Genomic DNA, 16,654 nt, shown 5'->3' on the forward strand with positions numbered 1-16,654 from the left:
TTCGACGGTAGTTGAGAGTGTCAGTGTAACATGGATATCATGTGCCGGTCAACCTCTCATCTAATTTCTCTAAAGGAATCTGTATATCTCTTTGTGTTCCATTATGTAACATTATCCGATGCAGTACCGTTGCACAGGAGACACTTTGCCGCGGACAAGACCAGCTGATCTAGAAAACCAGACCTGCATCGCGAATAAACAATTGAAATTCGTGATAGAGCAGAGACAGGCACCGCCGTAGCACACAGCACGCGACAGTGGCATAGACAAGAATTTTTTGACGCAAAAGTTATGTGGCTAACACTTTTCATGAAACGTTTTTGCGTTATGGTTTGGTTGAGCGTTACATATATTGGTAAAATAATAATTATTATTTGATTATTTATTTAATAATAACATAAATATGATTCAATTAAATTACATGTTACCACAGTAAATTGTACGCCCAAAAACATCTTGGACGTTTGTAACGTAGGGGGTGCTCCTAATTTTTTTTTTTTTTTTTCGCCGGGACTACTGGGAGGGGGACGTAAGCTAGACTGCCTTACCAACGCCAATGTGCTTCTGTCATATTGACATGCTGGTCTCTAGGTAGTCTCTGAGGGGTGGGCAGGTGCTGCGCTCGCTGCGCCCCTGGCACGAGGTTCGTCCTATAGCTACTTTCGAAGCTATTATCACTGCATATATAACTATTTGAATGACACATCTCTTGCGCAAACCACTGAAGATCCCAGCAGAGACATACAACCGTCCTGTGAGTAACGATAACGCACCATAACGTGGTGGCGCGGCATAAATGGCATGCATAAACCCGGCATTAACTTTTTTTATGTACTCTGCTTATCCATAGGGTGGGGTAAGCTGATGAAAATATGTAGCTTGTCATTTTCGGCTCGTACGAAATAAATATCTGGTTTAGCACCACAGTAATTTGTGGATCACTTCTCAAAGTTTTGGGGATTCAGTTAACGAATTATGGTACAATTTAGGCGATTATTCTGACTGCTACTAACAAAATAGTTGCCTTCAACTGCCTTCAACATAGACCACCTTACCCTATGGCCTATGCATATCAAGCAAAGTAAATACATATCATGAAAATGTGATGCATTGTGTATCGGTATTGCAGATAAACCCTTATGAAAATGGATTTTGCCTTTCTACAGACTTCTTATGTACTCTTCATTCCTTACATTTACAGTCTGTTGACTTTGACCGCTTGCTGATCAAGTCAACAGGAATTTCTGTTGTCTATGTGTGCACTACCTGTGGGCTACATTATATGTACTTTCTGTGACGGAACTTCGTTGACAACATGTACAAAGTTTGTTTACTACAATTATATGTACTTTTTGTAGACTGATCATACAGGAGGTCCTGAAATTCTCTTGACTTCCTGTGCGATTATCCAGCAAAGCTAGTGTTGACCCTTGCGGTTGTTTTCTGTTCACAGTCAACAGACCAGAGCCAACAGAAACTACAAATTTTCTTTAGATTTTTTGTTAACTTTGTGCTGACATGATATGTTTACTTGCTGTTTACTTAGATACGGTAAGTTTCTGTAGACCACTCACAACACAGATGAAGTATGTTTTTCTATTGAATTTACACATACTTTTTGCATATCCCTTTCAAAAATGGCTGTTGGTTTCTGTTTACAGTCAACAAACCAGAGTAAACACAAACAGCAGATTTTCTTGAGAATTTCTGTGAACTTTGTGCTGGCATCATATGTTCACTTGTGGCGTTTAACTTTCTGTGGACCACTCACAACAACAAGAAAGGCAACATGTTTTTCTTTTGAACTTAGCAGACTTTTTGCATTGGGAACAACATGAAACGAATAAGGAAATTTAACCTGTTTGATTCACTGTTACATAAGTATAGTTTATTCTCAATAAGCGAGCAAAACCACTTTGTGCTACAAGTGCCTTTCAAAGAGCGAGATCCTAGCTGCACACGTCCCTTATGAAAATGAATTTTGCAGGTTTATTGACATATTTTTGCATCCTTTGGCCTGTTTTTCATTTGTTCCCACTTTGATTTCCTGTACGTTATTGTAAAACAAAACGTCTATAGACGTCCTTTGAAGTTCAGTTTTTCAAACTGTCCAAACAGGTCGACAACAAGAAGTAACTTTATTTGGATTTCCTTTTTCTTCATGTTCAAAAAACAGCATGAAATAGAAAATCAAAAGACGTGCCTTGTTATATGAAAGCCTGTTGTGCCAAACTACAGAACATGAATAGGCAAAATACGAGGTAGGGTATCGCCTGCATAAAATCTGTACATACAGATCTCCTTTGAACAGGTGTAACTCTATTCGTCGACTTTCCTTTGGCTATTTGGCACGAACTTTCTGTAGACATCTGTTCAAAAGAAAATCGATAGAATATTTGTCTTTTGTCTCTGCATAGAATTTACTCAGATGAAAACTGTTATGGAAATTCCGTTGAAGTGTATCAAACAGCCCATAAATTTCCTGTTGACAAAAACACGATTTTCTATTGCCGGAGCTATTCACATATTTCAGGCAACGTTGAAAATTGGCCACCGCATACCTCTTGGAATTCTGTTGAGTTCCTGTCGTGTGAAAGTGCATTGATGATTTATTTAACCTGTGTTGAAAAGCAACACGTGGCCATTATTAGCACACGCGTGGGGATCATCGAGGATAATCCTCTGCGCCATTCGCAATGGCTTAATTTACCAATGCTTTCACGGTGTCCACTTCTGAGCACTTAGCATGTAGAAAGACATACTTATTAAAGAAAACAGTACTACAGCTTGTCTTGCCAGCTTCCGCAAATTCGAGACTCCTGCTTGCGTCCGAGTCAGAATGAAGGGTGAGGTGTCCCACCTTAATTCGATTACGCATACATACAACACTGAAGTGGGGAATTCCTTGAAGTATCAACTCACCATCAAGATAACGTATGTGTTTATAACTGCAAGTTTACACATCAGCGCGTAATTTGCCATCCAGGTTCACATTGATGCAAATGGAAATGGCCATCTCAAAACGCACCAACAAACAAACAAACAACAACAACTTTATTTGAGAATGTTGATTGTGTTAGAAACACAGATGCTATCTTGATGGTAAGTTATATAGTCCAAGCAATTACTAACTTCAGTGTTGGTTGTATGGGCAATCCAATTAATCTGAGACACATCACCCTTCATTCTGACTCACAGGTAAGCAAGAATCTCGCAAGACAAGCAGTATGGCTTATACTATTTGATCCCTTAGGAAGGAAATGCCAGTGCTGCATATGCCTTTCTAGTTCCACATGCTACGTGTTCAGCGGTGGACGTACTGAAAGCACCGGCAAATTAAGCTATTGCGAATGACACTGAGGACTGTCCTCGATGATCCTACATGTGTGTGAATGATGGCCAGAATTGGCCAGAATGCCAATGATTTGTTCCTTAATTTGTAACTTTCTTCCACACTGCTGCTCTCTCTCATTTGTTTCCAAATTCCGCAAAATGCCCAATACTGCCAACACAGCTATGCCCATGAAACATGTCTGCAACGTCAATAGTAAGTCAACAGGAGGGCTTCAGGAAATCTGTATACTGGCACCGCTTCATTTATGCAAAAAGGATATGTAAATTCAATACAAAAGACATTGCCTTTCTGTTGGGAGTGGTCTACAGAAAGTTAAAGACCATAAGTCAATAAAAATAAGCAAATGATGTCAACACAAAATTAACAAAAAGCTAGTATGGGACCCCGTGTTAGTTACAGCATGAATTAACAGCCCTATTTACATTCTGATATCAAGTGATATAAAAATGTAATAAACTTGGCTAGGTATAATATACTGAAAAATAAACTGTGGCAGCTCAGAGGTCACATACTGTTATTGGTACGACTACATAATATACATCAATAAAATTAGTATTGTGGGATAGCATAAAGAAAAACATTTCTTACAACGGGTGTATGAGAGATGCAGCGTGGTTTATTGGTATTGCTGCAGGAGGAATATTACTGGTAATAAAAAGGTAATGGGATGAAGAGCATCTTGTTGTGGTGGGGAAGCATGCGTTACTCGTGTGATTTTAAGAAAGAAATCTCCCCAGCAACAGGAACAGCAACGAACATCAGATGGTACGGAGCTCCGGAGACGGGAGGTGTTGTAGGCAGAGAAGAAGCGTACCTATTGGTACGCATCTACGTATAGGGGGAATGTGTAACGACTGGGTTGAAGCACTTCTTGTGTGTTCAGTTGATTGCAGAGGTGTAAGTGTTATAGACTATATTGCAGCCTGGTTGTTTATAATTTTGCATGCTAATTGTAGTGATGTGAACATAATATATTTCTCCACGGTTAATATTTCTAGTCAGTTCTGTAAGCGAAAGCTATGAGGTCATGTTTCTTATGAAACAATATAGTTCCTATGGCATTATCTACGATGGTTTCCACAGGGCGTAATGATGTTTTATATGTCAGTCCATATATGTTGTTTGAAACAGTATTCCTCATTTTGATACGTTTCATCTTCTTTCCTACCGCGGTAACAATCTACTTCAGAGCGGAATCAGACCAGTGATTCGCCCTCAGCGACCCCTAGAAACCAAGTGCACTTACAGGACCCTTTCTTATTGCTTCGGTCACGCAATTGTCTTCGTTGCACAATTTGGTTGGCTTCTCTTGACCTGACGACATACCCCACAAACCTGACAACAATGTCGCCACAGCTTTCCGCTCCGCTTGAAGCTACGCAATATAGGACACTCAAGGGCTGCTGGAAGGTGGTTCAGCGCGCCCTTGGGTGGAAGGAACGGCGAGGGGAGGCGCTGAGGTAGAGTGCGGTTCGAGGGTAAAAGAAAGTGGAACGCTCGAAGCGCGGGCTCCGGAGTGCAGCGGAAAGGAAAAGACCGACGAAGGGAGGGTGCCCACTAGGTATCCCCGAGTGCGATAACCTTAGAATACGGTATCCTTTTCTACCGCATTAACTTGCTTTTAGTAGAATATCAAACTGAGATTTTAAACGAAACAGTCTCACAGCTGTGAGAGGGACATTGGGACGATACGTAACTGTAGAGCATGTGTACGTAGTCCTATAGAGGCCGTACAACATTCTCGTAGAGCGGTTGCATGTTGGTGCCATTTAGCGCCTTCCTTTGCATTCCATCCAAAGGCGGGAAATGAGACTTGATAGTTTTTGTGTGCCAGACGTACACCTAGAAAGAACGTAACAAGTGTTAAGGAGGCCGTTGCAAAATTTATTGCGAAATAGATTGTCAGAAGATCTCAGTATGTGCCCATGCTACGGGACGTAAAGTTTGCGCTGACGCATTCCCTGCACTCTCACTTCCTTCAGCTCAATAATTCGTTGTTCCTTCATAACTCCAGCGAGGTTATTTCTATGTCTGAACATCTCTATTTTTATCTGGCCAAGTATTTGAGCTATTTGTATATTTTACTGGCCATTTTACTGGCCATTTACTGGCCATACTGGCCATTATTTGTATATTTTACATTAGGCCAAGTATCTGAGCACGTAGCATTGGCATCTCCTTCCTAAGAGAAAACAGATACCATATAGTGCTTGACTTGCGAACTTCCGCATATTCGATAGTCCTGCTTACCTGTGAGTCAGAATAAAGGGTGAGGTGTTCCAGCTTAATTCGATTACGCGTACATTCAAGACCGAACTAAGGAACTAATTGCTTGGACTATTAACTCACCACCGAGATTACGCGTGTGTTTGTAACTGCTTTCGGTTTGAAGCATTCAGTAGATCCATTGAAAGTCAAACTTGTGCAGTGAGATGGCTATTTGCATCAATGTGATTTAAAATGCATGGCAAATTACGCACTGCACAAGTCTAACTTTCAATGGTCCTACTGAATGCCTCAAACCGAAAGCAGTTACAAACACATGTGTTAGCATGGTCGTGAGTTAATACTCCAAGCAATTCCTGATTTCGGTGTTGGATGTATGCAAAATCAAATCAAGCTGGGACACCTCACCCTTCATTCTGACTAGTCAGAGGCATGCAGGACACTCGAATTTGCGGAAGCTCGAACGTGAAGCAACATATATCTGTTTTCTCTTGGGATGGAGATGACGGTGTTGCATATACCTTTCTAACTGCACGTGCTACGTCTTTGCACTGGTTAAGCTATTGCAGACAGCACTAAGGATTATGATGATCCTAGACGTGGGCCAATGATGACTACGTATTGCTTCTCAACACAGGTAAAAAAAGATCAATGCGCTGTCACACAACAGGAACTCAGCAGAATTCCAGGTGCAGACTCAATAGATCAGAGTTCAATCCCAAGATTCGCGGTCACCGCCCCCCCCCCCTCCCCCCGCCGGCGCACTCCGCCACTATGCTCAGCCGCTATGGGGGAAGCGGCCTTACAGGATGTGAATTCAATGGGAGACAGTGTTTATGCCAATTAACAGTAAAACAGAATACAATTTTTAAGATGTCATCGTCTAGTAGAGAAGAACACCATGTAAAGAACCCCTGGAGACACAAAAGGCGCTAGCAGAATATAAACCTAGTGCACCCTGGCCAAATGATTTTAATGCATTGCGCCTATGAGGATTCCGTCGATTTTTGCACAGCGCCCATGTTTAGACTACGATTTTTCGACAAAGACAGTCAAATTTTGGAAATGTCATCGCCTATTTTTGTTCAGTACGTCCTCCAGGCCACATACCAACCATGGCACGATGTGTGAGTGTTAATCCTGATGCACCCAGTGCCTTCAAAGTTGCTACTCAAACAGGGCTCCCCTCCTAGGCGCTCAACGGACTAAGTCACAGTATTATCGTAATACGCATGCGCTTAGACTGTACGGCCGGTCTGAAGGAGTTCGAAAGGCGAACGGTCATTTTTTCCAGAAGTCGAAAGGGCTGACAGAATAGACAACTTTATGTTGAGTGAGTAATATACAAATGATACCGTTTTGTATTTTATATCGCTTTTATATGAAACTATACAACTTGAAACGCGGCCCCTGAGGGTGCAACAGGGGAACAAGATACGGGGTTCAAACCCCGTGGTCTTACTTTCACATATACATATTACAAAATCAGCTTAGGACGTCTTTAATATTATTTTATATCAAATGATATTAATCCTCGAAGTTGACAAAATTGGCCACTTGGCCATTTTGAGTGCCGTTTTGGAAGTGATTTTGTCAAACGCGACCTCTCAGGGTGCAACAGGGGAACAAGATACGGAGTTCGAACCCCGTGATCTTACTTTCACATATACATGTTACAAAATCAGCTTAGGACATCTTTAATATTATTTTTATATCAAGTAATATTAAGCCCCGAAGTTGACGAAATTGCCCACTTGGCCATTTCGAGTGCCGTTTTGGAAGTGATTTTGTCAAACGCGACCTTTCAGCGTGCAGCAGGAGAACAAGATACGGGGTTCAAACGCCGTGATCTTACTTTCACATATACATATTACATAATCAGCTTAGTATATCTTTATTATCATCGTTATATCAAATGATATTAAGCACCGAACTTGATGAAATTCGCCATTTGGCCATTTCGAGGGCAGTTTTGGAAGCGATTTTGTCAAACGCGACCACTCAGGTTGCAACAGGGGAAGATACGGAGTTCTTACCCCGTGATCTTACTTTCACATATACATATTACAAAATCAGCTTAGAACATCTTTAATATTATTTTTATATCAAATGATATTAAGCCCAGAAGTTGACGAAATTGGCCACTTGGCCATTTTGATGCCGCTTTGGAAGCGATTTTGTCAAACGCGGCCCCTGAGGGTGCAACAGGGGAACAAGATACGGGGTTCAAACCCCGTGATCTTACTTTCACATATACATATTACAAAATCAGCTTAGAACATCTTTAATTTTATTTTATATCAAATGATACTAAGCCCCGAAGTTGACAAAATTGGACACTTGGCCATTTTGAGTGCCGTTTTGGAAGTGATTTTGTCAAGCGCGACCTCTCAGGGTGCAACAGGGGAACAAGATACGGGGTTCAAACCCCGTGGTCTTACTTTCACATATACATATTACAAAATCAGCTTAGGACATCTTTAATATTATTTTATATCAAATGATATTAATCCTCGAAGTTGACAAAATTGGCCACTTGGCCATTTTGAGTGCCGTTTTGGAAGTGATTTTGTCAAACGCGACCTCTCAGGGTGCAACAGGGGAACAAGATACGGGGTTCAAACCCCGTGATCTTACTTTCACATATACATATTACATAATCTGCTTAGTATATCTTTATTATCATCGTTATATCAAATGATATTAAGCCCCGAATTTGACGAAATTGCCCACTTGGCCATTTTGAGTGCCGTTTGGGAAGCGATTTCGTCAAACGCGGCCTCTGAGGGTGCAACAGAAGAACAAGATACGGGGTTCTTACCCCGTGATGTTACTTTCACATATACATATTACATAATCTGCTTAGTATATCTTTATTATCATCGTTATATCAAATGATATTAAGCCCCGAATTTGACGAAATTGCCCACTTGGCCATTTTGAGTGCCGTTTGGGAAGCGATTTCGTCAAACGCGGCCTCTGAGGGTGCAACAGAAGAACAAGATACGGGGTTCTTACCCCGTGATGTTACTTTCACATATACATATTACAAAATCAGCTTAGGACATCTTTAATATTATTTTTATATCAAATGTTATTAAGCCCCGAAGTTGACGAAATTGGCCACTTGGCCATTTTGATGCCGTTTTGGAAGCGATTTTATCAAACGCGGCCCCTGAGGGTGCAACAGGGGAACAAGATGCGGGGTTCAAACCAGGGTGTCGAACCGAACCCGAACCCGAACCGAAAACCGTACACGAACCGTTATTTTTGCCGGAACCGAACCCGAACCGAAATTTTCATGACACTGTTGAACCCGAACCGGAGCAGAACCGTAAAAAATAATAGCGGTAACCGGTTCGCAACAAAACGGTTCTGACATAACAGAAGTCAGCATAAGAGTTCCTCTCTATCCCCGAACGAAGACACATTGGTATCATCATCACGCGCCTATATCATGGATTTCAGAAATTTTCACCTAGCAGTGAGACGACGACGTATAGTAAGTATACTTTCAGCGTCTTTTTAACATGTTGAAGCGCAGTTGTCCTCGTGAGCGCCGCGGCTAGCGCCCCACGCACGCGGTGCGGCACCTACTCTTCAGAGACCAGGTGCCACGCGGACGAATGAAACAGGAATGGAGTAGGCCAGTTATGTAGCTCTACAGGACGAATATGCGATCAAATAAGCGCCCAAGATTTCCCTTTACACGTGAGGAGTACAAATTAAACAAGTCAGAAACATGAGAAGTGGAGAAGGAGCGTACGCAGAACGGTGCCTGTTTGATTGGTCGTGGCTTGAAAAGTAAATGTGGTTGTGCTTATTGATGGTGCAGTTGTGTCGTGACATATTGCCTTTGTGTTGTGTATTAACTAGTACACTGCTGTGAGCTCGGACAGAGTAAGGCTGGCAGGCTTATTTTCGACATGCTTCAGTACGGTTTCAGATCGATTCACGTTGCGAAGGCAGTGTGCCGGCTAGTACTGTCGTCGCTGTTACGCTGTCCATCTTATTAGGCTTCCTTTAAGTGTATCTTGCTGGCACTGTGCGTGTGAAAAAAGAGATTTTGGGAACAGAAAGTAGCAGAACTACACCGCTTCAACAGCGTGGACTCTATTTGCAATAAGTGTTCATCCATTCCTCATTTCTCTCGCTAAAGGGCTACCTCACCGCTAGAGACGTCAATGCAGACAACAGCAGTAAGCTATTAGCCACGCATTTCCTGATAAAAGCAGTTTTATGGAACATATAAAACGGAAGCGTTGAACCGGTTCGCGAACCGGTTCGGGGCTGCGAACCGGTTTGCGAACCGGTTCGATTCTTGGCGTGACCGAACAGGAACCGAACCCGAACGAAATCAAAACAACGCGAACCCGAACCGAACCGAACCCGTATTTTTTGCGGTTCGACACCCTGGTTCAAACCCCGTTATCTTACTTTTACATATACATATTACAAAATCAGCTTAGGACATCTTTAATATTATTTTATATCAAATGATATTAAGCCCCGAAGTTGAAAAAATTGGCCACTTGGCCATTTTGAGTGCCGTTTTGGAAGTGATTTTGTCAAACGCGACCTCTCAAGGTGCAACAGGGGAACAAGGTGCAGGGTCCAAACCCCGTGATCCTACTCTCTCATATACAGGTTACAAAATCAGCTTAGGACATCTGTAATAATATTTTTATATCAAATGATATTAAGCCCCGAATTTGACGAAATTGGCTAGTTGGCTATTTCGAGTGCCGTTTTGGAAGCGATTTTGTCAAACGCGACCTCTCAGGGTGCAACATGGGAACAAGATACGGGGTTCAAACCCCGTGATCTTACTTTCACATATACATGTTACAAAATCAGCTTAGGACATCTTTAATATTACTTTTATATGAAATGATATTAAGTTCCGAAGTTGACGAAATTGGCCACTTGGCCATTTTCAGTGCCGTTTTGGAAGTGATTTTGCCAAACGCGACCTCTCAGGGTGCAACAGGGGAACAAGATACGGAGTTTAAGGCCCCGTGATCGTACTTTCACATATACGTGTTACAAAATCAACTTAGGACATCTTTAATATTATTTTTATATCAAATGATATTAAGCCCCGAATTTGACGAAATTGCCCACTTGGCCATTTTGAGTGCCGTTTTGGAAGCGATTTTGTCAAACGCGGCCCCTGAGGGTGCAACAGGGGAACAAGATACGGGGTTCAAACCCCGTGATCTTACTTTCACATATACATGTTACAAAATCAGCTTAGGACATCTTTAATATCATTTTATATCAAATGATATTAAGCCCCGAACTTGACAAAATTGGCCACTTGGCCATTTTGAGTGCCGTTTTGGAAGTGGTTTTGTCAAACGCGACCTCTCAGGGTGCAACAGGGGAACAAGATACGGAGTTCAAACCCCGTGATCTTACTTTCACATATATATGTTACAAAATCAGCTTAGGACATCTTTAATATTATTTTTATATCAAATGATATTAAGCCCCGAAGTTGACGAAATTGCCATTTTGAGTGCCGTTTTGGAAGCGATTTTGTCAAACGCGACCTCTCAGGGTGCAACAGGGGAACAAGGTGCGGGGTCCAAACCCAGTGATCCTACTCTCTCATATACAGGTTACAAAATCAGCTTCGGACATTTGTAATAATATTTTTATATCAAATGATATTAAGCCCCGAATTTGACGAAATTGGCTAGTTGGCTATTTCGAGTGCCGTTTTGGAAGCGATTTTGTCAAACGCGACCTCTCAGGGTGCAACATGGGAACAAGATACGGGGTTCAAACCCCGTGATCTTACTTCCACATATACATGTTACAAAATCAGCTTAGGATATCTTTAATATTACTTTTATATCAAATGACATTAAGTTCCGAAGTTGACGAAATTGGCCACTTGGCCATTTTCAGTGCCGTTTTGGAAGTGATTTTGTCAAACGCGACCTCTCAGGGTGCAACAGGGGAACAAGATACGGGGTTCAAACCCTGTGACCTTACTTTCTCATATACATACTACAAAATCAGCTTAGGACATCTTTAATATTATATTTATGTCAAATGATATTAAAGGGACTCTGACCAGAGGTTCAACAAATCTTTCGTTTGCATCTATTACGAAGGTATAATATGCCTCCAAGCCACACGCGAAATATTTTGGCTATGCGCGGCGGCAAAGTTTGCCAAATGGGGAGCTGAAAACCAGCTTGGCTTTTCCTCCTCAACTCACGCAATCGGCGCCAAAATCTATCCTCTTGCGTGACGAAAACGTGAGATTCTTGTTTCATTGGGCGCCCGGACCGGAAGTTCTGTTGTTCGTTTGTGAGAGCGCCGGCATCCGGAAAGCGATCTTCAAGATGGACGTCGAAGCAAGAAATGCGGAGACTTCGAGACTTCGACTTTTTTCTGACCTTTCTGCGATCGAGAAGGAAGTGGTTCTGTGTGCTGAACAGTTCGGACGCCTCGCTTTCGAAACGTCGCCGATGCCGCAAAGGCGAGCTCAAGTCAATTAAGATCTACGAACATGGGTAACAGATGAAGCAATCAGTCGCCTGTCTTCGACAGACAGGTGAGCGATGAGCTTTTTAACGCACACTGTGATCGAACATGTAAACGCGTTCTCTGAAATTTCATGTCCTCATATTTAATGCGTACTTGCTGTTTAAGGTGCCGGGGCGGCTGGTGTGTCATAATGCCGAAGGAGATCGAATGCTTGTGATGCAAGGAGCTCGAAAGCGCAGCCGAATGACAGCAATATGAGTGCATTACATCCCACGCAGATTTCCAACTTCTATGCCTCAATACGACTGTCCTGAAGGTGACATATATTGAATTCCGTGGGCAGCGCGAACCTATGAGCGACCATATTCACAAGTAAGATGGGTAGAAATCCAGCGAACCGGTGGAGATATAGGAAGGGAGTTGCCCCAGGATAGAAGCCGCCGATATTTCGAACAGAGACTGTTCTTCTTCTGGGAAGAACAGTCTCTCGGAAGAACAGTCTCTGTTCGAAATATCGGCGGCTTCTGTCCTGAGGCAACTCCCTTCCTATATTCACAAGTAACTAACATTTGGCCCTGTCGAACGATGTTAAAATTTGGTCGCTCAAAATTGGTTTGGTCCTGCATTAAAGTCGCTAAAGCGTACAAGTGTATTCATATTTTGTACATATTTTTCCCCATCCATGATCATTTAGCATTCATTGCCTCTCATTTGTTAATAGCCGCATTTTGTATCGTCCTGTATCGTTGATCTTGTGTGTGTCTTGTGCTTGTTGTATAATACCCACGTGAAATTCGTTCAGTAAATCTCTCCCACACAAAAACTCCAGTACAGGGCACACCACATAAAAGACGACACAATACAGAACTGTGAACTGGAGAAAAGCAATATAGGCAACTGTGTAATTGTCAGTGTGCTGTGTCTTAAGTCACCTTTTTATGTCTTGCCCTGTGCTTAGGTCTTTAGCGTAAGCTTTTAGCGATATTGAGTGTTCTTACTTTCGATTCACTGAAAAGTAAAAAAAATGTTAGCTTCTAAAAGAATACAGCATATGTATATACAGGGCGTGTGCAGATAAATTGCAGTCGCTCTCAAGTACACGTGGAAATGCCACGACACACACCCTATACTGTGACCGGCTACCTATTTGCCTAAATTATATTTTATGTACATCTGCGTACACGATATGGATATACTGCTTATCGCCAGTTTGCAACGTGTTTTTATCACAAGCTTGGAAAAAACAAGAACATGATCATCCCAGCCTGTGCAGCAAACAGGGTCTGGCGAGCCTTCCACACAGAAACTGCCACAGGCTTCAAGTGCCCAACATCCTAACTGGAGGTACCTCTTCGTACAGCTCGTCTATCGCATTTAAACTAATTCAGCATCTGTATTTAGGATTACTTATAGCTCTCAGGATGATGCATGGTCCATGAGTTCAATATGCATATTGAACTCGGCCACGGTTTCTATTACAGGCTGATGCATCACGTCTGATAAACCAGGACTCTAAGCACTTTCTAGGCCCCCTTCGCTAGTCATGTGCAAAGGTTACCGCACCATGAAAATTAAATACATGTCCCTTAGGCCAACAATGGTAGATTAATTCGGTTAATTAATTCGGTAGATTAATGGTTTGAGTAGCATTAGAAGCCTTGGCAACGTCCCTTGTGTGCTCTTTTAGTCTTGTCCCATGTTTATCTGTCTCGCCAACGGTTGCATCACAGTCTATGTACTTAACTTTATATGCACAGTCTTAACGCCTGATGGGTACAGTGCCCTTCAAATGGCGTATGAAACACCTTGGTTGAGAGGAATGCACACCACTGATTTGACTCCTTCGATGTTGTTTTTGACTGTTCTCTGTTGTAGCGATGATGCGACCCGGATAGTCGACAAGACGTTCACTCTCTTTGTTCTCAACTGTTGTGTTAAGTCGGTGTTTTCAGTAAAGGATTCTACATTATGAACTTTGTTTGAATGATGATTAGTGGCGAGCGTCATACCCTGGGCCACTACTAACAATTGCTTGGGGTGATGTGGTGAAATGGGGTAATGAGCCTTGTAAACAATTTACTTGGCAATATATTTCTTTATCTGTCATAGGTTGAAGAACCGTGTGGTGCTACATAACGGAGAGGCGTGTAATTATACAAGACCGATCACCTAAAGGCATTGCTGCACACTAGATTAAAATGTGATGCAAATGTAACGTGACAAATGCTGCATGGTGGCAATATGATAGGTTCTCCTCACGAATTATTGGCACGGTTGCGGTTAGTCAAGGAACTGCATATCCAGTTGATGGTAGCAGGATCAAATTTTAATGAGGCTAGTTTGGCCAACAAACAAGCATAAAGCACAGTGTCAAAAGCCCTCACGAAATAAAAAAACACTGCATCTGCGTGAACCCAGAAATCAAGACAGTTTAAAATGCTGTACAAGAGATAAACTGATGTTCTGAGGCTGGAACAACATAGAGGGGACAGATACAAACAAAGCCTCAAATTGCCTAAGAAATCAACGATGAAAGATGAAAGTCACTGAAAAGGTTAGCCAGCTGTAGGGATCGAACCCACAGTTTGTATCTGTCCCCTCTATGTTGTTCCAGCCTCAGAACATCAGTTTATCTCTTGTTCAACAGGTGCCGCTTGCGTCGATTTCCGTCGTATGAATGTGTGTATAAGTGAGCAAAAATGTAAGAGTGAAAGGAGGGTGAGTGAGAGTGAGTGGCTGGTTTGTCGTCCCTTCAGATGACGCACCCCGAAAGTCGCTGGAGAGGCGTGTTAGCTTAGCTCAATTGGTAGAGCCCTGGACCGGCAATCCAGAAGATGTGGGTTCGATCCCTACAGCTGGCTAACCTTTTCAGTGACTTTCATCTTTCATCGTTGACTTTCATCTTGTGACTGAATTCTGTTAGTTTTGTCTAAATTCCCTTTTCTAAAGCCATGCTGGAATTTAAAAAAGAAATTGATAGACTCAACATGGTTAACAATGTGCTGGCATATGATGTGCTCCATTAGTTTGCAGGGAACCCTAAAAAGTGGAGCTGGTTAGTAGATAGAAAGAGCATAGTTGACACCTCTTCTGAAGACAGAAATTAGCTTGTGACCTATGCCCACGACTCAGACGTATACAAAGCACCTTTCACACAGATTAACGCATCTTCGTTCCAGGACTTCCACCTTCAAATGTTCATCACTGTTGAGTAGCCTGTCATTCTTGTAACACATATCTTAATTGAAATGCAGGTGCATAAGGGATGGTCTGAAAGAAAAGCGTTTGGTTGTAGTCCGCTTAATGTTTCCGAAAACAAACTCCACATTGACTATTCTTCTGAAATGAGCAACTCCGCAACAAAAGCAAAAACTATCTCTGGCCACATCATTGTATCCAACTGAAACATGATACTTCAATCAAATAATGGCAGTTAAAGATGATGATGCTGATTCAATTTTAATGGCGCATAAGCAACTCATGTTCAACAGTTGCCGCCTGCGTCGATCCCGTCGTATGAATGTGTGTATGAATGAGCAAAAATGTAAGAGTGAAAGGAGGATGAGTGAGAGAGAGTGGCTGGTTTGTCCCTTCAGATGGCGCACCCTGGAAGTCGCTGAGAAGGCGTGTTAGCTTAGCTCAATTGGTAGAGCCCTGGACCGGCAATCCAGAAGATGTGGGTTCGAGTCCTACAGCTGGCTAACCTTTTCAGTGACTTTCATCTTTCACCTTCAAAGTCAGGCTATAGCACGCCAAAACCATGGGAAAATTGTGACTATTAAAAAGCAGACGATTATACTAAAATAATATTATATTAAAAATAAGCAGTGGAAGAAAAGGCAGAAACAATTGTTGGCATTGTGTGGCTGGTGTCGATTTTTCCACGCTAGGTGTTCAATAATAATGTACGCTAGATATCCTATAGCATCAAAAGTACAGCGATATACAGACTCAATATGTGGTGGGGATATGTGAAACCAATATAACACATACTTACATTTCAAACTTCATTGAAAAAGGCAGTTCAGGTCTGTCGGATTTGTCAGACTCGATACAAAGCCAGTAAACACAGTGTGGAATGACTGATTCATCTTTCGAAAGCAGAGGTGCAGCCCCCACGACCTTTCGTCATATCGATGCTTCAGAGCGGCATAGCCTAGTCAAGAGCCATCAGATGAGTCACATAAAGTATAACTGGGTTCATCAAGCGGACGGTTCTGTGCGATACGTAAGAAAGCATACGTGTTACAGAACAGCTACAAGAATGATCGGATGCACTTGCATGGTTTTTAGTGCGTAGACTTAGAACTGAAAAATAAATGTGCTAACCTTGTTGAAATTGCTTTTATGTCAGAACCACACGAGAGCACACTTGGTTTCTTCAGGTGAAGGTTCAAAGAATTCAACTTCAGCATTTGCAGTACATCATCATCATCAGGTCACGATGCTCCTTTGATACGCAGCAGACATAATTTCGCTGAGGCGAGTGACTGCCGTAGCGGTTCGTTGCTACGCAGCAGATCAAGGACAGTACGCCGCAATGATAGGTGAAACGTTCATAATATGGCG

This window comes from Ornithodoros turicata, chromosome 2 (assembly GCF_037126465.1).
Source record: "Ornithodoros turicata isolate Travis chromosome 2, ASM3712646v1, whole genome shotgun sequence".
Taxonomy (NCBI): Eukaryota; Metazoa; Arthropoda; class Arachnida; order Ixodida; family Argasidae; genus Ornithodoros; species Ornithodoros turicata.